The following is a 22,432-nucleotide window of genomic DNA, read 5'->3' on the forward strand; positions in this document are numbered from 1 at the left end:
GCTGGCCCAGTGTCATCAATGTCTCTGGGCCTTGGCCTTCAGGCTTCCATTAGCCTTCTACCTGCTTGCAATGGGACAGTTGGCTGATTCTCAAATCAGTGAGGACACATTGGTGACCTAATTTGGTACCCCCAAAGAACACCCATTGGGATTATAATGTGCATTAACCTTCACTTGTAGATTGTACAATAAACAACCTGCCAGTCTAGTGACCTCATGGAAATGGGGCAAATCTTGCAGTCAACATACTGCTTATCTCAGTAATGACATACAAACCTGCCATGGGCAAAGCACTCAGCAGGGACTTGCAGAAGTGTGTGGATGGATTCAATGTAATGAGTCCCTTGCATGTTGAAAGAAGTTGAAAGGATCTAATTTAAATGTGAAGGCCAAGATAACTCATTTTAATTGTGGTATTTAGAAAACCTTTGGGTCAAGCCTCATCAACAAGCACAGCCCAATTCCATGGTGTGGCAGAAGAGGCCAAGATGCACTTGAAAAGATAATTTTCGTCAATGTCGGGAGACCACAGTCAGTGCAGATCGGTAGTAACAGCGCATCCTCGCTGACAATCAACACAGGCGCACCTCAAGGATGCGTGCTTAGCCCACTGCTCTCCTCTCTCTGCACTCATGCCCTCTTCTCATCGGGCAGAAGACACAAAAGCCTGAAAGCACGTACCACCAGGCTCAAGGACAGCTTCCATCCTGCTGTTATAAGACTATTGATAGATAGATAGATAGATTTCTTTATTAGTCACATGTATGTCGAAACACACAGTGAAATACACCTTTTTGCGTAGAGTGTTCTGGGGGCAGCCCATAAGTGTCGCCGCGCTTTTCCGGTGCCAAACATAGCATGCCCACAACTTCCTAACCCATATGTCTTTGGAATGTGGGAGGAAACCAGAGCACCCTGAGGAAACCCAAGCAGTCACGGGGAGAACGTACAAACTCCTTTACAGACAGCGGCGGGAATTGGAAACCTGGGTCACTGGTGCTGTAATAGCTTTTACGCTAACCGCTACACTACTGTGCTGAACTGTTCCCTAGTAAAATAAGATGCACTCTTGACCTCACAATCTACCTCGTTATGACCTTGTACCTTATTGTCTACCTGCACTGCACTTTATCTGTAACTGTGACACTTTATTCTGCATTCTGTATTGTTTTACCTTGTACTACCTCAATGCAATGTTGTAGTAAATTAATCTGTACAAACAGTATGCAAGGCAAGTTTTTCACTGTACCTCAGTACCAAGTGACAATAATAAACCCAATTTACCAATTTACTAATTTAATCCCTAGTTCTAAATTCCTCTACAAGAGCAAACCACTTATCTGCATCCATCTTGTCAAGAACCCTCAGGATCTTATATCTTTCAATAAAGGTTTTCTCAGAAGTTTAATGACCCAGTTCGAGTATTAAGAACTCTTGGTAAGATATAGAAGAGTATATTTAAACATACAACCCATTTATAAGTCATTTTGAATTACAGACCATTTAACTGAGGTTGTCTCGTCTGTTCTCTTCCATTTGAATGAACAAGAGATTGCTGCCCTGCATTTGCCTAAGAGCTGCTCATTACCACAGTGAAGCCATAGTCCAAGAGAAGTAAACAACTAATATCCAGGGGTCAAGCTGAGCAGAAGGCTTAGAGTCAGCAAAGACATCCTTTACAACTTACAGCACCATTACTCTTGCAAAATCTTTTCAGGCAATTCATGTGCTCATGGAGCCACGGAGCATGGAAATAGGCCCTTCCAGCCCAATTCATCCATGACAACCAAGATGCCCAGCTAAGCCAGTCCCAATTGCCTGCGTTTAAACCCATATCCCTCTAAAACCTTTCCTATCCATGTACCTAGCCAGCTGTCTTTTAAAACCTTCAAAACCCTTTAAAAGCTTTAAAACCTGGGCCTTTGTACCTCCCTCTGCAACTAGATCTTTAACTTCCTTATCGGGAGACCACCGTCAGTGCAGATCGGTAGTAACATCTCCTCCTCACTGACAATCAACATAGGCGCACCTCAAGGATGCGTGCTTAGCCCACTGCTCTACTCTCTCTGCACTCATGCCCTCTTCACGTTACTACCATTGGGGAGGAGGTACAGGAGCCTGAAGACCCACACTCAACGTTTCAGGAGCAGCTTCTTTCCCTCCGCCATCAGATTTCTGAACGGTCCATGAACCCATAATCTCCACACCGTTATTCCTCTTTCGCACTATTTTATTTATTTTTTTGATAACTGAGAGTAATTTTTATGTCTTGCACTGTACTGCTGCGCAAAACAACCAATGCATCAACACGTCAGTGATAATAAACCTGATTCTGATTCTGACATGTTTTTATTGTACCCACCTCAACAACTTCCTCTGGCAGCTCGTTCTGTATACAGCACACCCTCTGTGTGATAAAGTTTCCCTTCAAGTTCCCTCTCACCTCAAACCTATGCTTTCTAGTTCTTGATTCCTCAACCCTGGAAAAAGGACTGTGTGCATTCACCCTATCTATACCCCTCATGATTTTATCCACTTCTATAAAGTCACCCCTCAGTCTCCTACAGTCCAATGAATAAAGTCCTAGCCTGCCCAAACTCTTCCTATAACCCAGTCCCTCGAGTCCTGGCAACATCCTCGTAAATCTTTTCTGCCCTCTTTCCAGCTTAATGGTAACTTTCCTGTAACAGGGCGACCAAAACTGAACACAATATTCCAAGCATGGCCTCACCATCATCTTGTACAACTGCAACATAACATCGCAACTTCTATACTCAGTATCTTGACTGATGAAGGCTATCATGCAAAAACCTTCTTCACCACCCCTGTCTACCTGTGATGCCAGTTTCAGGGAAGCTATCCAGATAAACATCTTCATTCTCATTTTGTACAAGGCTTTCTTTCAAAGATAAATTCCTAGTTCAAATCTGTGAGGTAGATTGGCTGTTTGAGTGGTGTTGCAAAAACAACCTCGCACTCAATGTCAGCAAGACCAAGGAAGTGATTGTGCACTTCAGGAAGGGGAAGTCGGGAGAACACACACCAGTCCTCATTGAGGGGTCAGCGGTGGAAAGGGTGAGCAGCTTCAAGTTCCTGGGCTTCAACATCTCAGAGGATCTATTCTGGGCTCAACACATTGATGCAATCACAAAGAAGGCATGCCAGCGGCTCTACTTCGTTAGGGGTTTGAGGAGATTTGGTATGTTAGCAAAGGCAAATTTCTACAGATGTACAATGGAGACCATTCTGACTGGTTGCATCACAGCCTGGTATGGAGGCTCCAATGCACAGGATCGCAAGGAGCTGCAGAGGCTTGTAGACTCAGCCAGCCCCATCACGGACACAACCCTCCCTGCTATTGAGGACATCTTCAAGAGGCGGTGCCTCAAGAAGGCAGCATCCATCATTAAGGACCCTCACCACCCAGGACATGCCCTCTTCATGTTACTACCATCAGGGGGGAGGTACAGGAGCCTGAAGACCCACACTCAATGATTCAGGAACAGCTTCTTCCCCTCCGCCATCAGATTTCTGAACAGTCTGTGAACCCATGAACACCATCTCGTTATTCCACTTTTGCCCTGTTTATTTACTTTTGTAACATAGTAATTTTTAAGTCTTTATGTCTTGCACTGTACTGCTGCCACAAAACAACAAATGTCACAACACGTCAGTGATAATAAACCTGGTTCTGATTCTGACTTTTCACTACTATTCTTACATCATACATAATTAATTCATAATATTAAGCTCAAAACTATCATATTAAACTTAGCTGCTTTCCAACTCTGCAATAGCCCCTTCCAAAATGTTAGTAGATTTCTTAAATCCTGTACTTCAACCTGTTTGTATAGGAATATCTCAACTTTCCAATTCTTCAGCAATGTCTCATTAAGCCTTGATACGCAGGCTACTGTTTGGCAATGAACTTCCAATTAGTTATGCTATGAAGATAACTATCTTACTACCTGTTTTTCTACCTGTTTATTAAATGTCAACATAATACAAAATCCTATTTTAGGTTTCAAATTGTAAGTATAAAATCCTGGCAATTGGTCTTCCCCATGAATTGAAGGCAGGCCTCCTGCTTTCAGTTTCTGCCACTCCTGAAAGAATTGAAGAACCTCCTCCTCAACAATGGAAGGAAGATCTATCAGGTTGCTTCTCCTATGCTACATATATATGTATTTTCTCTGGTTGAATATCTTATTTTCTCTGGTTGTACACTCACAACTGTGTATGAAACCAGGGGATACATTCAGCAGTTGATGTACATTAAATTCTGTCTTTCAGGTTGCTACTGATGGTATTGGAAGTCCAGGAAGATGCTTCAAGCAGGGAAGTATCTTCCTTGGGTTATATTCAAGATCTGAGAAAGGGGGCTGCTGGGTATGTAGAGTGTAGATTTAATGACAAGCATGGGAAAATATGAGAGTGAGAGGGAACTGTTTACAACAGCAGTAGATGCCACATTATGTAACTGTTCAAACGTAAACCCTGCACTTAAGGTCACTGTGTGCTCTCCCTTGTCTGCTGTATTTGCAGCAATGAAATTTCGGTAACTTCTTTGACAAAGTGGATGGGAGTTCCTGCTCAAGTGTGAGTTGTCCCCAGGCATTTTCCTCACTTCATTCAACTATACCAGCAGCCATCAGAAGAAAACCCTATTGTTCCTTGAGATGACCAAGAGATGAGTGGGAGGCATCCACCATCCACCCTCTTCATTATATTGATCCAGGTTCAGGAAATACCACAGCAGATAGGTTCAAACTATGCCCCTTTACATAGCTGTGCTCTACCCTGCAACATTACATATGTTTCATTTAGCTATAAAATAAACAGAAGGAAATAATGAATATGTCATAGTAGTGGTCTTAATTTGAAGAGTTTCATGGGAGGCCAAGCATTTAGCTGCATGGTGAAACAGCTCGTCACTGAGAAACCTCTGACAAGGAATAACTGTTATTTCATCTCAGCTTTGAAGCCCAAACTGAAATAAAAGAAGATCAAAAGGATAATTTTCATGATGAAAATAAAGTCCTCAATCTCAAACAGGTTACTCGAAGGCATACGCAAACTTAGCAGCAGATTTTCTGCACTGATGTACATGCTTGAAAACACAGTTAGTGCCGAGAATATCAGCTGCCTCCTCCCCAACTTCCACCTGCTAGTGAGCTGATGAACACCATTCCTTGTTGGACAATGGTTAAAACAATGAATGGCTCACTGATCTTTATTAATGGTTTCCAGTTCTAGTTTCTAACACTGGTCGGAGTTTATTTATTCATCTTTGAAGAGAGATTGACACACATAACAAACAACGCACATTACACATACAAAGCTGGTTCCAGCAAATAGTACCCAATTTTAAATTAGTCAAAGTTGGCCAGCTATGAAAACCCCAAAGAGAAAAAAAAGAAAAATAACTTTTGAAATGCAATTAATATTGGAATGCAGCAAAAAAATTACAAGTGGAGATTAATCTTATCTTTATTGATGACAGAGAAGATATGTTGGAAAATGATGGGTGTAAACCCCTGATTTTATGATGTACATTGACAGAGGAAGAACATTGTTTCTTGGTTTGCCACCTGTGCAATGTATAGCACCCACTTACCATGGTAAAAATGCCTAACATGTCATATCTGGGCAACAACTTCCAAAACCATGACTCATCATAAAAGCTTCCAATTAAGAAATCTATGGCCAATAATCTAGGGGAACAAGGAGGTCACTACAACTGAATATAATACTTTTGATTCTTATTAATTCTGCAGAGTTATCATGAAGAGAATATTTCATTCATTAAAGTATAAATGAATGATAAGTAATGAGCAAATAAATATTTTATAAAATTACAGACCTAATACCAAGCAGGTTTTCTTCACATCCCATTTTAGCAGCAGTGTGCATTTTTTATTATTACTTTGATTAAATTGTAGAAATAACAAGATGATTTCTTTTAGCCAATTTTTGGTCAGTATGAATTTTGCTCAAACTTGGGAAACAAACAAAAGACTCTTAGTAGAAGCAACCTGAGCTAAAAAGCTTCAGGTTTGTTGGCTGAAATACCACAGCTAAAATTAAAATTAACATTTGAAAATGAAAAGCTGGCATGCTCTTAATTTAATAAAGGGTTTGTGAGTTTGACAGTTATACCCCTGTGACAACTAGGCTTGGTCAAGTGGTAAGTACATCCATTGGAAGACAATCATTCAGCAACAAATTTGTATTGGTCTGGCCAAATTTACTGAACATGTGGACAACCTACAAAATCTTAGAATGCAATAAAAATTAAAACCATATGTTTGTGGAGTAGTATTAGCAGCTGTTTTTTTGGGCACGGCAAAGTATTTCAGGTATTATGTCATTATTCAAACAAGCTTAATGGTTCCTGTGTTCAAACAATAAGCATCTTATTCTATAAAACATAATACCATGCCCTTAAAAGTAAGGAATGTGCATATTTGTGATTGAAGCAAAACAAGTACTTCAATGTACAATACTTTGTAATATTTAACTAACACTCAAATGCAAAAATTCACAAGAACTTCAGCACTGAGGGAGGTCATGCTGTCCATCTGACTTGTACTTCTCTAACACTTCCATTGAATCCATAAATGCTCATCCCATTTCCCTGCCCATTCTCTACACGCTTTTACATTCATCCATATTACCCAGTTCCTCTTTTAATTTATATTCTCCAATTTGATTGTCTCTTATGATAAAACAGATAATAATCCTCTGCATGAAGGTTTCTGGAGGTAATCTTTAATCTATTCTTACTAATATAGTGAAGTTAGCTTTCAGTATTCACCCTTATACTTTGAAGTCTTTATCATTTCCTGCTCATTGAATTTTGAGTGAACTACTTTCTGGAAATACCTTGTACCTTTCTATTTGTGAGCACAACATCAGATGCCTTCAATACTTCACTGGTGTTTAAATATCATACTCATGATGTTTGGTTCTGCAGGATCCATGGTCCAAATGTCAAATATGCTAATTTGCTTCCAATTTGGTGTGGAATGTATTTGCATTTAATTGGAGGGGGTTGCATCATCAGCTGCTTTGAGAAAGGTGTAGAGTGTAAACTATGTAGAACAGAAGAATTACGAAGCAATCACTGCACAACACTGATCTGATGTAGATGCTACCAAGCTGGAACTCAACAGAGCAGCTCATGCCATGTTTTCAATTCACATAGAAGACTTAGCTTTCAATAGCAGGTTTCTCAAATCTGCTATATAATTGTAGGTAAGTCTCTAATAGATTTATGGAGGATAGTTGGAATAAACTACTGTTTGCTATTCCCAAACCTCATTAGAGTTTATATAGTCTGGCAGGTGTCTTGGCAAAAGCAAAGGTTGTAAAGCTTCACGAGGGCTTCAGCAAAACCTTCTTATTTCCAGATGTAGTCCCTTCAGTGACAATTCCTTCAGGGATGCAGCACATTTTAGGGAGATCAAGGAGAGGATAAAAGCATGAGGGCAGCCAGCGTGAAGAGAGAGAGGGGAGGGCAGGGAATAGGAGTGAAGGGTCCAGAGCAGGATATCTCCCAATCTGGTCCACAGGGAGTAATTCTACATGCATCTTAGCAAGGGGTGATGCATGAATGACTCTTGTTTCAACAGAAATAGGCCATAAACTTCAAGTACAAGCAGTGGGTAGCACAAAGGTAGCACAGCTTTGGTCTCAGCTGTTAGGCTCGTAGTGGCCATTAGTTTTTTTTATGCTTCTGGCATGTTTCACGTTGGGACAGTTCATACTTTTGCAGTGGGGAGTTCATAGGTGTTATTTTGTCTAGGAGAGTAGAACTGATCTCATTCTCCTTTGCAAAGAGCAGCAGGCAGTACAAGCACGTGGATTTGCAAAGATTGCATGTTTCACAATGTGGTGGGGCCATTGACCCCGTGCATTGCATTCTGGGTGAGAGATGTGAATCTTGAGATGTTCGGCATCCAACTAAGTTTCCATTCCCTGAATGTGCAGCTGGCTGGCAACTGTTTTCATCACATTACCATGCACAGTGTCCAAAAAGGAATCACAATAGATTTGTCTGCACCAGTTCTCAAAGACCTTCACAATTGAACCCTCAAGCCAAATAAAAACCGGCTACTGAGGGTCAATGGCTATTCTCTTACCACATGGCTCTTGATTACAGCCTCCAAACCACACAGAAAATGTGAAATGTGCATATAATCAGAACTATACTGTTACCCACAACTTAACAGAAGAGACCACTAACATAGTAAGGCAATGAATCCCCTACCTAAACTTCTCTGGAAGAATACCCACTAAGGCAGAACCGAGGTTTTTCTGTGGTCTGCTGGATGATGTACAACTTCACAATTACGTCCAGAAGAGGAGAAATGAAGGGATACTTTGTAGCTGGAAGGAAACAGAACAACTCATGAAATTAATAATGTTTAACTCATGGTATTAATAATCATAACCACAATTCCATCTTTCTTGGGCCATCACAGCGGACGTAGCCACCATGACAAAAACAAAATCCAACACCCAACAATCAACACCCAAAAATCCAACAATAATGTTTCTATATCCAGTCACAATAAAAAAAAACTGTCCAAACATGAACTAATCGCCCTTGCATCACCTTGGCGCCTGTCCTCTGGGTGTTCCCTTGTTGTTTGCAGAATGCCTGGTTGAAGTTTGCTGACCTTCAGTGGAGGTGGCTGTAGATTGCAATGGATGATGAACTCGAACAGCTTTGGGCCTAAAAGGCTGAGCTTCAAGCTGCACAGATAACTGGCTGGCTGACAGACCACAAAGTCCAGGAAGTGCGGCAGGGGTAAGAATGTAAAGAGCATCCAAAGAGATGAGCAAAACCAGGCTTCACGCTGGCATTTCCTCTGGTTTCCAGTGGGAGCTCAGCAATCCACAACAAAACTCCATCTCTTTCAAGAGAAAGGCAGCATGTACACCAAAATCACCCAAATCGGCAGCAGTGCATGCAGCAAAATTGGCAGCAATGCATGCAGCAAAACTCTGCAGAACGAAAACTTCTCCAGCGCAATTGATGGAGCATCCCTTTGAATAAAGGAACTAGAAAGAAGGTGGTGATTCTTCTTGTTGGTTTTATGTGCATGATTCAGAGCGTGTAAGGTGCCAGTCCATGGTTCAGTTCAGCAGAGCACGTGGCAAATCAACGTTGCCACTGCTTGCTACTTTGCACATTTCTGGCGTGTGTGGACAACAGTTCATTTGATAAATAGTGTGAAGCATATTATGATGGCATGATCACAACTACTAAGTTCCAACACAAGTTGGGACGTGTTGCACAGAAAAAAAGTGATCTGGTTTCTAGGGCACAACCTTGCCAAACACCATGCAAAAGTCTGTAACAAAAATGGACGAAATACATTTAAGCAGTGGCTGCTGAGTTTGATTGGCAGGTTCAAACCTACAGACATCTGTATTTTATAATGTGTGTGACCAGACTAACAAATCGCAACTGCCAGCAGCTACTTCAGTCTACAGTATGAAACAAATCGTGTAGAAGCCAATACAATGGAATGCTTTGCCAAGTAAAATTTATCAGATCAGAATCAGAATCAGGTTTATTATCACTGACTTATATGTCGTGAAATCTGTTATTTTGCAGTACAGTGCTAAGACATAAAATCACTATAGATTACAAAATAGATAAATAGTGCAAAGAAAGGAACAACGAGGCAGTGTCCATGGGTTCATGGACCGTTCAGAAATCTGATGGCGGAGGGGAAGAAGCTGTTCCTGAAACATTGAGTGTGGGTCTTCAGGCTCCTGTACCTCCTCCCCGATGGTAGTAAGGAGAAGAGGGCATGTCCTGGATGGTGAGGGTCCTTAGTGATGGATGCTGCCTTCCCGAGGCACCGCCTCTTGAAGATGTCCTTGATGGTGGGGAAGGTTGTTCCTGTGATGGAGCTGGCTAAGTCTAAAACCCTCTCCAGCCTCTTGGGATCCTGTGCATTGGACCACCACCATACCAGGTGGTGATGCAACCAGTCAGGATGCTCTCCACCGTACATCTGTAGAAATTTGTAAGATCAACGCAATGACAATGTGAAAGATGATTATAAAGTAAAATACTTGAGTCAGCCACATTTAAGTGAAAAGTAATTGGGGGTATTGATTCATACAAAAGCCTTAGATAGGTGTCACAATTCAAGTGTTCAATATAGTTCTCGATTAATTTAGCGAATTCTGTCTAGCAAAAGAGATTTTAAAATGAAGAAAATGACAGTCTTACGTTAGGGTTTGCAGAGGAAGTTTTATCTTTGATACAATGATTGAGTCTTAATAAAGTGTCCTCACATCAACAAGAGAGGTCTAGTAAATGTGAGTAATGTAAAAAGTACCAGAACAAGACTCCAAATGGAAACACAAGAAGTCTAAGAACATCATAAAACAACACACGTCATTTGAATTTCAAGATTTGAGGGTTATATTAAACTGTTGCATGATAAAGTGATTTGAAAAGTAAGACTTGCACTTACATTGCACTTTTCATCCCAGAAAACACTTTATAGCCAATGAAGTCCTTCTGAAGCATTTTCCCTGTGGAAAAATAGGAAATAGAAGTTAATGTGACAATGACCAACCAATCTGTTTTAGAGACATTGGTTGGGTATAAATATTGACTGGGACAGTGGAGGGAACTCCCCTCACCCCCCAGTTCCACCATGAGGTCCTGCCAAGAGATCTTTTATCTCTAGTTGAGTTGGCGGTTGGAACTTCAGTAAAACATTCTGTCTGTAAGGCAGTTATATATTGGTTACTACCCACCAAGTACCTTGTATCAATTCTCAACAATCCCAATAAATTTTGTTTCCACTTGTTTTACAGAAGGGTGGGACTTTGGCCAAGCAGTGAGTGACACTGAAAACTCCTCTTGAACTGATGGGTCATTGCTGAAATGCTGAACAGCAGAAAAGAGCACACTTGTGATGGTTGGGGCATGGAAACCCAGAGTGCAGATGTAAAACCTGCAACATGCAGGTGACAACAGATTCTAGAATGTAAAGGGCAAGTGGTGTGTTATCTCGACAGATTTCACCAGAATTTTCAACAAGTGATGTAATTTCTTACTGGTGATCTGCTTTGTAATGTCCCAGGGTTTGATTAAGGCCTCAGCACCACATCCTGCTGCACTGCCGGGAAGATTTCAGGCCAGTGGTGGCAGAAAGTAAGTTCAGAATTGTGCAGATACTGACGTGCTCCCCTGATGCGGCAGGATTTGCTGATGAATGTACTGGACTGAGAGGAATGGATGCTATTTTGTTGGTCATCAGTAGGAGGTGAATAGCAATAAATCACATTTTGGTAACTCCACTGAAGCAGGCCAGTCATCACAAGGAGTAAAATGGTCTGATAAGGATGTGGAAGTAAACTGCAGGCTTTTCCTTCTAACATTACCATCAAGGACGATCTCCTCCAAAATCCTGTTTGTGAAATGGAATGCTGAATTGTCATCCATAGCACATGGTTCAATGGTTTTATACCTCTGTCCCTTGGAACCTTCTTCACACATCCCTTTTGCATAAAGCGTGTTACAGCTCCAATCCCCTACTTGACTTTATCCTTCCATTTACAATGGCTGAGAGGTTCCCCTCGTTCACAAACCTCTGACTTCCTGCATCCAACTTGGGATGTGGACGGTATGAAATTTTTACATTTAGGTTCTTGAAATTTAGCTGATCATAAATTGTTCACTTGCACCGGGAAAACCTGCAAATTTAAAAAAAAACTAGAGTTGTTTTAAAATTTTGGATTCAATCCACCAAAACCTTATTATCACTGCATCTAGGTGCTTAATTACACAATGGATCCAGATATATCAGAAATAATGGCAGTGGATTCTCCTGGTGTTGACAGCAGGTTGATCCTGGGAATTCTACTGCGATCAGAGAGGATGAGAGTCCACCATAAGATCTCCTACATCCTACCACCAAACCCACTCTTCACCTTTCCTTCACACAGCTATCTTGCACAGAAAAATTTGAGAGTGAGCTTTGCACCCTACAGGAGTGACATTCCAGTGCTGTGTGGAGGAAGTAACCATCTATAGGTCATTGTGACTTGCTGGCAAGATTTCAACAAAATTTACCAGGAAGTCGGTTTGGAGAATATCTCCAAGCAGGTAATTTGCATTCAGAGAATTAACCTGAGATGACTTTCTTAGCTAAGTATAGATTTTACATTTAATCAAGGTAATACGTAGGTCTGTACATATGAAAAGCCTTGACCTTTATTTTGTTTCCCTCAAACCTGCAGTGATTTAGAGGATTGAGTGGTTGTGTTCTGCATGTTTCTGATTCCACTCAAGTAAAATGTAGTATAGGATTAAGCAAGTATGTTTTCTTACTGTTTTTTAGATCCCTATTCAGAATTATTTGGAATTTACAGTATGACATTCTTATACAGCATTAATAATCTTTCAAACTTATTTTGATTTTGTGTAATTCAGACGTCCATGGAAGTAGTAAAGATAATTCATACCCCGTTCATTTCATTCTCTGCTGGGATTTCTGGAAGCAGTAAGGTATGGAACCGAAGTTCCAGAAAATGACAATGGGGTTCAGTCTGTGATTAACCTGCTCCAGTGTGACCAGTGATAAAAGCACAAAATAATATCGCTGCAAGTTCATTATGTCCTGTCAATCATCAACCGGCTATTGATCTACCACAGCTCAATTTCATTAGCAGTTACTGGCAGTTTAAGCTCGGGTTGATTAAGGCCATGCCTATACCTTTTAAAGAGCAGGTGCTGGAGACTGGAGTCAGCAGAAGAAGCCATTCCACTGCTCTCTGGAACATGCAGAAATCCATGGACGATAATGGATGAAAATGAACAGCCAGATACTTCATTGTGGTCTTGGTAGAGAGGAGGAGAGAAGTCATTTATCTACATGAGGTCAATTCTGAAGTCACATTGCTGAAACAGCAAGGGAGAGAGACAGTAACTGAGGTCATTGCAAGGAGTCAACCTCCAAGGGAATGTTCAGTGACCTCTCATGCCTGATCAAGGTTGTGAGTACATCTTCTGATCCATCTCCCACTAAGTGCACTTTAGCTTCACACTTTGTTCAATGCACCTCTCTCCTTAAACCCATGATAATGTCGGGATTCATTCACAACTTCATATGCCTACCATACAAGTGGTAGATGATGTAAGCCTGCACCTAGAATAAAATGCTGTATGAGAGGTGGAATCTAACATAAAGCAGTGTGAGTTGATGCATCTTGTTTGAAAGAATGATGTGAGATAATAGAAGCAAAATGGTCCACTTTTAAAGGCAGGGTGGGGAGGTTGTACCCTTTCAGAGACCTGGGTGTTTAACTATGCTAATCTTCACAGGTGGAAGGACAAATTGTTAACAAATCTGCAGAGTTCCTACCCCGGCAAAACAAAAGCAGGATCCATAACCAGGAAGGTCTCATTAAACTTCCAGAAATCGATGTTCAAGCTTCAGCCTGAGCATTGTCTCCAATCTTAGCATTAAGCTTTAAGAAGTACCAAGGCTGAAGGGAGGGAGAGATATCTACTAGAATGGAAACCATGGATGCAAGACTTCAGTGACGTAAAGGGACAAAGAAACATCAAAGTTGTTCTTGGACTGGGAAAAGTAAAAAAAAAGATACAACTGAAGTGTTGAAGACTTTGAGGTGTTTTGGTGGAGTAAGTAAGGCACTAGAATCAGCAACCACAGATTTAAGATAATTAGCAAACAAATCAGAAGTAAGACGAGGGGATTTTTTGTACAATGCGTTGTTACGAATTGCTATCACCTGAAATGCATTGTTTGAAAGTATAGTGGAAGCAGGTTGAATAATACCTTCTTAAAGAGAATTGGATAACTACTTGAAGCAGAACAATGGCATGGTTATTAATAAAGGACAGTGGAATGGGGTTAATTAGATAGCTCCTTCACAGGCACAGGCACAGTACTCCAAATTGCATTCTTCTGTGCTGCATCATTCAATGATTCAATAATTCTATAATTTATTGAGCTCTTGCCAATATGAAGTTATCCTTCTGTGAGAAAGCCAAAATATTCTGAGAATTGTTGGAATTCCACACTGTAAAATAACAGATCAGTATCCATCTTAACGACTTCCAGAGTTCTATGAAAAGCAAAGAAGCAAAGACTTTTATCATCCATTTTCTTCACAATATGCATCACTATAAAAATAACACTCCATTCTCAAGCTTTTAGGTCTGTTTTGGCTTTCATTAATATTTAACTTCACGCCTGTCACCTTTGGCTGAATTTCCACTTCTCCCATTCTGCTTTCTGATGCTTCAGCCATCAATGTCTCATTCTTTCTTTCTTCAACAGCATTCTTTAACTTGCATTAGCTGGGTGTGTAATGTCTGGTTAGAGTTGCTTTGGGACTATTGTAATCATCACTGTCCTCTGCAGTAAACATTGTTCCAAAAACTCTTGTAACTGCTTCTTGTTGGAATGTGGAAATGAGGCTTTTACACATAGGTTCAGGAGCTTCAATGTTACATTTCCTAGTGCCTAACGACAAGGAATGGCCCATTTTCACCAGTCCATTCTGGGTGAATTCCTATATGGCATCAATCAGAGACCACACAAAACTTTTAGGGAAAACTTCGTCATTGCTTTCCTGGCTACACTGCTCAAACTGTGGTGGAAACTCAATTCAATTCAATTTCTGGTGACAGAAGCTCAAATAAAATTCATGGCTTTTTTCAGCACTTATCTCAGCCAATCATAACTGATTGTGTACAAGAATATGCATGGCATACAGGGGGTCTAGGCATTACTGTAAATGCTCTTTAATCATTCAGCATATTATTAAGCCAGAATTTTCTTAGAAAGGCTTACACCACTGTAACAGCCTTAAAAAATATTTGCAATCACCAGCAGGACACACACTCAATGTTCCTGCTTCATTCCATTTGCATTGCCATTGGTGCAGGAAATTATGTGAAACCTATGTAACAACTGAATTTCTTGGAAATTATAGAGCAGTGTTTATAAAATCCAGCCAGCACCTTTTACTGACGGACTAGGAGAGGAAAGGAACAGAGCCTGGCCTTTTCACCTCACCCTTCAGTCATCTGGCAAATCTTAATGCAATCCAACTAATTCAGTTAGGTTTTATGAAGGGTAGATCATGTTTGACAAATTTGCTGCAGTTCTTTAAAGATGCAACAAAGAAAGTCAATTGAGGAGAATGTGTAGAAGTGGCGCATTTGGATTTTCAGAAGGCATTTGACAAGGTTCCACGTAAAGGGCTGGAGCCCAAAATAAGAGCTCAAGCTATCAAGGGAAGTGTGTTAACAAGGACTGAAGATTGGTTATGGCACAGAAGACAGAGCCAAAATAAATAGGTCTTCTTCAGGCTGAAAGGATGTAACTGGTGGAGTGAGTTCTTGTCTCTCAGTTATTTACGATTTATATTAATGACCTGAAGGAGAGATTGAATGTCAGCTATCCAAGTTCACCAATGACACCACAAAAGGAGGGGGTGGCGGTTATGTTGCCATGAGGAAGTTAGGACTCTTTAACTGGATATAGATAGGTTGAGTGAATGGGTGGAAACTTGGCAAATGGAGTGAGTGTGAGATGACGCACTTCGGTAAGAGGAATCTCAAGGCAGACTATATATCGAAATGGAGAATGATTGCAGAAGAGTAAAGTTCAGACAGATCTGAGTGTTCTTGTGAATCACAGAAATTACACAGTCAGGTACTGCAACTGATTAATGAGACAAATAACAAACTGGGCTTTATTGCAAGATGGTTGGAGGTTAGATATAGGGATGTATTATTACAGTTGTACTGGACAATAGTGAGACCACATCTGGAGTCCCTTATTTAAGAAAGGATATACTGACATTGGAGGTAGTCTAAAAGAGATTCTCTCTGCTAGTTCATGGGATGAAAGGGTTGTCCCACCATGAGCAGCAAAATAAATTAGACCTAAGTTCTTTGGCATGTAAAAGAATGAGAGGTGATCTTATTGAAACGTAAAAGGTCTTTAGGGGAACAAGATTTACATTAAGATACTTCCACTAGTAGGAGAACCTCGAGCAAAGAGTCATAGTTACAAAACTAGGGAGTGGTGCGTAAGAATGCCGGAGGCGGTTGTGAATTTCTGCAATTCTCTACCCATGAGGGTTGTGGAGACTAAATCATTGGAGGTATTTAAAGAGAAAATACATAATTTGTTTGAAAGATCAGGGAATTGATGGCGAAGGGGAACTGGCACAGAAGAGTTGATGAGGCCTGGGGCAGATCAGCCGTGATCACATTGAATGGCAGGGCAGGCCAGAGTGCCAGGTCGCCCACACCTGCTCCTATTCTCTTATGTTCATCTCCCCACACCACTGTAGCTGTGGAACATGGCAGGTCACAGGAAACTTGCAGAATAGCACATGTATAAGGTGAGCACCACATCAATCCCTGAGCCATTTGTCTTTGATGATCAGCCATCTTCCAGAGAAAATACAATTAAATTTCCTGAGCCTTCACATTTGACATCTGGAAGAAATGTCGCTGTAAATGTCTACAGGGATTGCATTGCCTGACCCAGAGAGGATCGAGGATGAGTAGGGGAAGGGAAAGGTAAGAAACCTGCACCTGTTCTGAACTCAAAGCAAGGTTAAATGTTTGTGAAGAGATCCCGCCTCAAAATTCTGGATTGGTATAAGATTCCTTCCAACACAAATCTGAATTGACAGATATCCAGCCTTTGCTCTTCCAGAAATGCTGGCAGAAGGATGTGAGAGTGCTGCACCTCACCCAGTGGTGCCAAAATTTGCTCGAGAGCAGAAACTACTGCCACAGGTTCTCACGATTGACTAAATGCTGTCAGTGGTGACCCAACAAACAATTGAAGGAGAGCTTCAGAAATGCAAAACAACTTGTGGAAGTAGTTTAAACATGACAGTCAGTGAAGATGTCTTTCATCTGATTTTGCTCGCAATTTTCCATTTAGCTATGTAGCCAGAGAAATTCACCTCTGCAGAACTAACCTACTCAAATAAAAGAAGTTCCTCCTCATTTAATTGTTTATGAGTATGTTTGTTCAAATTGAATGAAAACTTCTAAAACAATCCCATCAGTTTCCTGCACCAGAAATATTGAAAATACTGCAATAATGCATTGCAAGATCATAGTATCTCTCAGGGGAGGAGGGGGGCGTGCAAAATTGTTCTTCGTCAATGGGGCAAAATGAGAAATAGCCAATTGGCAGTTGAGTTTACAGCCTGTTTTACCTGGGAAATAGATCCCACTTCAGATCACTGTTACAGCAGCACATGTTCTTAACTGTTGATCTGCTAACATTCAACCAACCACTTGCTAAACACACGAGAGGCTTACTCTCAAGATCGGGCACCCTGTGTACATACATGCGCTGCTGTACGGTATGGTATGCAACAACTACTGTATCACTTATCCACCAGGATTAGAGTTAATATTTCATTTCCTCTCCACTATAGTGACTTTTATTATTGGGTTCAATTGATAACATATTGGAACTTGAAATCACATGAGTCTGTAATTTTATGTTGGATGTACGCCAGCTCCCTAAAGTGACTCCTGCAAGTAGGAGTGTAAGGTTGGGTTGGAAAGCTAGTCCAAAGATTCCCTGTGTGCAGTATTGATTTTTCTGCTTTCTACCAAAAATGATGGCACTTTCTCAACTGATTACTCTAGTGGTCTCTCTGTTGATTTCAATCCTCCACTAAATTCATCTTTTCCAAACCCATGGCTTTCTTTCCGTTTAGTGCCACTGCCCTTTTCGCATCATCATGGAAGTGAGAACCAGCCCAAAGCTCCAAGCAGATGAGACCAAGCTTAGTAAATTATTCCTGACCTTTTAGTTGTCCTTATCCTTTTACCAATCCAATAATTTTTACCTGAATAAATCTCTTGAAATACTATAATTTCACCTACAATATGTATTTAGGAGGCTAAAGAAATGTGGCATGTCCCCTTTGACACCCACCAACTTTTATCAATGCTCCATAGAAAGCATCCTATTGGGATGCATCATGTCTTGGTACGGCGACTGCTCTGCCCAGGACCACAAGCAACTGCAGAGAGTTGTGGACACAGCCCAGCGCATCACAGAAACCAGTCTCCCCTCCACGGACTCTGTCTATACCTCTTGCTGCCTTGGTGAAGCAGCCAGCATAATCAAAGACCCCACCCACCCGGGTCATCTTGCCTCTCCCATCAGGCAAAAGATACAGGAACCTAAGGGCACGTACCACCAGGCTCAAGGACAGCTTTTATCCCACTGTGATAAGATTATTGAACGGTTCCTTTATACGATGAGATGGATCCTTGACCTCACAATCTACCTTGTTTGACCTTGCACCTTATTGTCTACCTGCAATGCACTTCCCTGTAGCTGTGACACTTTACTCTGTATTCTACTATTATTTTTACCCTGTACTACCTCAATACACTGTGTAATGAATTGATCTGTACAGACAGTATGCAAGACAAGTTTTTCACTGTAACTCAGAACAAGTGACAATAATTAACCAATACCGATACCAATACCAATACTAATCTACTCAAAGCTTTTATTTCCAGGGCTAACCACCTGATGAGGCATTATTCATATTCCCAGCTTCAAGCTGGACACTTTTAGGGATTTTCAAACACTTTGGCTTTGCAATCACTTTTTTTTCCTGGTTTTTCATTGCCTTCAGTTTCATTGCTACTAATTCTGTTTTATTTATGTTGTTGCAAGGTTTTAATATTAGCCATGGCTTTTGTATACTTTTCTTTCAGTACCTTTTCTGAGTGACAACAACAACTGTGTCTCAAACTGAGGTTTCCCCTGCTGTTCGACAATTACATATTCATGTTTAAAGTGTGAAGATGCATCATCAACATTTTAGTCCTGATTGTTGAAAATACAGCACACAGTGATTTTTTTAAGATAAGATCTTTATTAGTCACATGTACATCGAAACGCAGTGAAATGCACCTTTTGCGTAGAGTGTTCTGGGGGCAGCCCGCAAGTGTCACCACGCTTTCGGCACCAACATAGCATGCCCACAACTTCCTAACCTGTACGTCTTTGTAATGTGGGAGGAAACCAGAGCACCCGGAGGAAACCCACGCAGACACAGGGAGAATGTACAAACTCCTTACAGACAGTGGCCGGAATTGAACCTGGGTAGCTGGTACTGTAATAGCATTACGCTAACCACTACACTGCCGTGCCAGCATTTTTGTGGGTTTTCCTTCCAAGTTACTGTTCTACCTTGGTAGAAGAGCATCAGAGTCAGTCTTTTTTTCATTGGTATCAACTTAAAAAGATGAAGGACTAGATGTTTGATTACACACCTCTGTTTTCTTCAGTGCTATTGGTCCACAGTGTGAGCACTGCCATCACAACATTATAACACACCTCAAACTTGTTGCAATAGTAAATAACATAGTATTGTGCACACAAACTGTTGATACACAGTGTGCACTGCCGTTACGTCAGTCTTCACGCAATGCTGATTTGCTGTCTCCTGCCACATTTCTTTGAATAAAAGAAGTTAATAGTGTAAGCCAAGTACAAGAAACCAATTCTGAACAACAGGGTGAACCTCCATGTATCTGTGCTATTGATAATCATCTATAATTGATTGTAAGTTACTGAGTTGGAGGAATGAACTTGGCTGCATGCAGTAGTTAGCTTGGGCAACACTGATGTTAAAGTTGGCTCTGCTTGTTCTAAGTATAGGAGCATAAGCAGGAAGAGGGAGCCAGAGAGTAGGTCTCTTTGCAGAGGAGTTAAGGAAGGAGAATGTGAAGGGCTGTGGCCAAGAGGAGCTATCATCAAGCATATACTGGATGGAATGCTCCTATCTCCACCTGTCAGAGCAGTAAAATACCAGGGAGGATAAGGTTTTCAACAGAGGTGGTCACTGAGAACTGACACTCATGGCAGCCATATTCCCATACCTGGCCTGTTCTGTCTGCAGAGATAGAGGTCGCAGTGCCCATGAGTATCACAGAATTGTTAAAGCACAACTAGAGACCACTGAAGTCATTGAGCCTATGCCAGATCTTTTATTGGATTATTCCCATTCTCTAATACTTTCCCTGTAGCCCTGCTCTCTTGCAGCTTTGGCCTGCACCATCTTGCCTGGAGTATCAGCCGTTTGAGCTAATGAGCAAACAGTAAACATCTAAAGGTTTGTCAGAATCATGGGATGCTGGCAAATTTGTGTTGACAGGACCACCACTATGGAACCTCAGTAATCCAAGTAATAAGCTTTTGAAAAAATTAACAGTGTGTTGTGACACACTCAAAGTCTCTTTGAGTGCTGGAATCCAGAGCCACAGTGGCAGAAGCTTGAGTCTGCATGGCATTAAACTGACTTTGTAAAGCAGAAGTTTGAGTTTGCATCCTCGAAATCTGAGCTTCCTCTGCAGCACTCAGATCTCGGGTGGCTTCTGCTGTGCACAGTGGGAGCTGGTGGCATCAAGTGTCTGATGTTGCACCATGGCTGGCACCAAATTACTTGATGGATCTGGCCATCACTTCCACACCAGAGAGGACGGACTCCAGTCAGCGTGCAAAGCCACCTGAAAACCTGAGGCTGGGTCCCCCAGGCATCCAGACATTTCATTCAAGCTTTCAGGCTGGCCTGCTAACGGTCTGGTTACCAGGCTCATTGGGTTCTACTCACAGGATGCTCATCATCATCCCCTTTGAGTCCACCAGAGCAAAACAGTTGTAAACATTCTTGCCTCTGGCCTGACTGCAGATTCATTCCTGCCTGGTGTCCCACCATGTGTAGGTGCCAGTTCTAACCTACCTTGTCCTGTCCAGGGCTGCCAACATCTGAACCAGAGGTGGCATCCAACTGTGTCTTCCTCTTCTGTTTCTCCCAGCTCAGCGACTGCTCAGACTTTGTGGTATCTGAAAAAAGAAAGGCAGACAGTTTATGGCCGTGGTGGTAGATGGAGGAGGAGAGGGCAAGGGAAGCGACCAGACTTAAGCCATCTGTAACTTGCAAACAAGAGAATGCAAGGAAGTAGGATGTGACAAGGAGGAACCGTTATGAGCATATTGTCATCTTCAATTATCTCCACCCTAGCCTCAAATCACAGGCACCCACCCTCCAGGCCACTCGGCCTCTGTGACTTAGTGCATTGCAAAGTGTGCAGGTGTGTGACGAGTCATCACTGTGTGAGCTGTGGATCTGGGTGTATTGGAGATGGGTAAATGATGATGAGCTCAGTGACCCAGACACTGAGAGGATATCAGTGACCTGAGTCACTGAGTTGTTCAGTCACACTGTGTTTTGAGGAGATGGGCTTCTGAGGCTCCGAGCTGCTGGCATATCAGGGATGCCAGGCAAGGAGTCTGGATCAGTGACATTACCGACCTGTTCTACCTTGGGAACAAACTGATTTCAGGGCACGTAACTCATTCATAAGCCACAGAGTGGCTGTGTGGGGAAGCCAATGTCACCAATCTGCACACTATAACGTCCGATACCACCAAGTATAAGAACCAGAAAATTTGTTTTTATCAAAGCTGGTTGAAGGAATAAATATTGTGCAGCACATTCCTGTGGCTCTTCTCCTAACAGTGCCATGGGATCTGCTCGACCTTTCTGAGCAGGCAGACAATCTCAGTTTCACATCTTCATCTAACATATAGCACTTGGTAATAGCAAGAAAAAAAGCAAGATGTGTTTATTTAATGCCTTTCACATCCTGTTCAGGACAAAGTAGGTTGAGAGGATCTGCTCCCATTGGTGGGGAGGTCAAGAACTAAGGGACTTACAAAGGTGATTGGCAAAAGAACCAAAAGTGTCATGAGGAAAATGTCTGTTACACAGCAGGTGCTTCGAATCTAAAATGCATTGCCAGGTTCAACTGTAGCATCCAGAAGGAACATTTATATTTAAGTATCTATGTGGCCATGGAGAGAGAACAAGGGATTGGGACTGTCTCGACTGCTGTTCCATTGAGTCAGTCAGTATGGTCCTGACTGGGTGAATGGCCTTCCACGTTGGAAGGATTCTGTGATCACACAGTGCCTTTTAGCCAATAAAGTATTTCAAAGTATTGTCAACAGGACAGCCGACATACGTAGCAAACTCCCACAGAGAAATGATAATGACCATTTGCTTTAGCAATGTCAAGTGACACATAAATATTGGCCTGAACATTGGAGATATTTCCTCAGTTCTCCTTCAAAACAATGTGATGTGATATTTTATGTCCTCCTCAGAAAAGAAGGGCCTCAATTCAATGTCTAATCTAACAGATGACACCTTTCTTAGATCAAATATCAGCCCAAGTTGCATGCCCAAATACGTGATGGGCTTGAATCCATAGCTTTATGATTCAAAGCCAAGCATACTGCCAATTATTCAAATATTACACCTTTCACCGATAAAGAAATGCAAAGCAGGG

The 22,432-nt window shown here is 41.6% G+C and overlaps 1 long non-coding RNA gene across 1 annotated transcript; it reads right to left on the reverse strand.

The window, feature by feature from the left end:
- Window positions 1-9,827: 9,827 nt before the first annotated feature.
- LOC127574162 (uncharacterized) lies at window positions 9,828-20,926 on the reverse strand. Its single transcript, XR_007956881.1, has 3 exons — window positions 20,821-20,926; window positions 10,503-10,563; window positions 9,828-10,034 (listed from the first exon to the last, which is right to left on the reverse strand). It is a non-coding gene; the product is annotated as an uncharacterized LOC127574162 (long non-coding RNA).
- Between the last annotated feature and the right edge of the window lie 1,506 nt (window positions 20,927-22,432).

Source organism: Pristis pectinata, chromosome 9, assembly GCF_009764475.1.
Source record: "Pristis pectinata isolate sPriPec2 chromosome 9, sPriPec2.1.pri, whole genome shotgun sequence".
NCBI lineage: Eukaryota > Metazoa > Chordata > Chondrichthyes > Rhinopristiformes > Pristidae > Pristis > Pristis pectinata.